General features: G+C 61.3%; 1 pseudogene; it reads right to left on the reverse strand.

Annotated features, from left to right (window-relative positions):
* Nucleotides 1-382: 382 nt before the first annotated feature.
* Nucleotides 383-1279, reverse strand: LOC102862007 (annotated as a pseudogene).
* Between the last annotated feature and the right edge of the window lie 240 nt (nucleotides 1280-1519).

The following is a 1519-nucleotide window of genomic DNA, read 5'->3' on the forward strand; positions in this document are numbered from 1 at the left end:
TTTTTTTTTTGCTGAGAAGCAAGGTTTTACTCAGATACACGTGGGGTCACCAGGAGGTGGGGCACACTTGCTGGCAACCAGTCTGGCTTGTTTTTTTTTAAAGATGAGGTGAGTTGATGCAGGTCAGTCACTCTCTGTTAGGCCCCATGCCCTGAGCAGTTAACAGGACAGTGCATAAAGCTTTGGGATGAGTTAGCCCTGTGCAGAGAGAACCTTCTGAAGGACCAGCAGTGGTGATTTGGGACAGATGCTCTGCTGGTGGCAGTGCTGTGAGCTGGGGTTGGTCTGAACAGGGCTGTACACACTGGGGGGCTGGCCCCCTGCAACAGGAGGTGATTGTTCCAGGTGAGAAACTGTCAGTGCCAGCAAGCGCTGGGTGGGACTAGGTGCCCTGCCCGGCCAGCTTTCGGAGCTCGTCCCAGAAGAGCATGCTGAGGATGGTGTGGGGGCCCAGCCGCAGGTAGGCAGGGCCCAGACCTTTGTACAGTGCTAGGGGACCCTCCTGCTGCCAGATCTTCAACAAGCAGTCGGCGAGGCCCCGGTATAGCTGGCCCCGACCAGCTCCATCCACGGGCCGATTGTACAGCCTTGTGCTGATCACGTCAAAAGGTGTCATGACTGCAACCACGGCGACACTGATGATCATGCCCCCGGCCAGGGCCACCAACCAGCTGTCCTCCGGGAGCCACTGTCTCTCCTGTACCCAGGCCTTGGAGGAAGCGAAGGTGGCCAGCTGGGCAGCCGAACCCACCATGACATGGGGCACAGCCCCACCCACGCCCCTCCACAGTCCAGCCAGGCCCTGCTGCCGCCAGATGGTCTCCAAGGCGCCGAGGACACTCTGGTGATGGCGCTGGTGTCCTACGGCCATGGTGGCCACTGTCTGGGCCTGCAGCTGTGTCTTGACCAGGTAAGCAGGGCTCCCCACGAAGGCTCCCAGTGCCCTTGCTATGGCCCCTGCCACCACAGTGCCTCCGGGCTGCTGGGCTAAGCCTGCCTGACATGCCAGGCTGTAGCAGTAGAAGCGGACACTGTTCATGAGGCCCTGGTAGAGCAGGCCGGCGCCCGGCCCCTTCTGCAGGCCCCACAGCCCATCAGCACGAGCCACCGCGAACACAGAGGCCACAAAGCCACGGTAGGGCCTTGGGTAGGCGCCCCGGGCCCGCAGCTCCCCCTGCAGCTGCAGCAGTGTCTTGACCACCTCCAAGGGGAAGACACAGGCCAAACAACAGGCTGAGGCGCCCAACACCAGGTCCACAGCAGGGGGCACCGTCTCCATGGCCTCTCGGCCGGGGGCCGGCTATGCCCGGGTCAGGGGCATGGGCTCCGGGCTTGGGAGTCGGCGTTTAGGCTATTTTCATTCCCGTACGGGGTCCAAGCCGGAGAACCGGAAGCCCACGTCTGGAGGGCAGCGGTCCTGGTGGGACAGGCGCACAGCTGACTATTGTCCTATTTTGTCACCAGCCCAGTGCACCTTCTACACGGTTATCAGGATCATATTAAACTTACATTGCACAGT

The sequence above is a fragment of the Elephantulus edwardii genome, unplaced genomic scaffold (genome assembly GCF_000299155.1).
Source record: "Elephantulus edwardii isolate Elephantulus edwardi_28Jun2011 unplaced genomic scaffold, EleEdw1.0 scaffold00057, whole genome shotgun sequence".
Taxonomy (NCBI): Eukaryota; Metazoa; Chordata; class Mammalia; order Macroscelidea; family Macroscelididae; genus Elephantulus; species Elephantulus edwardii.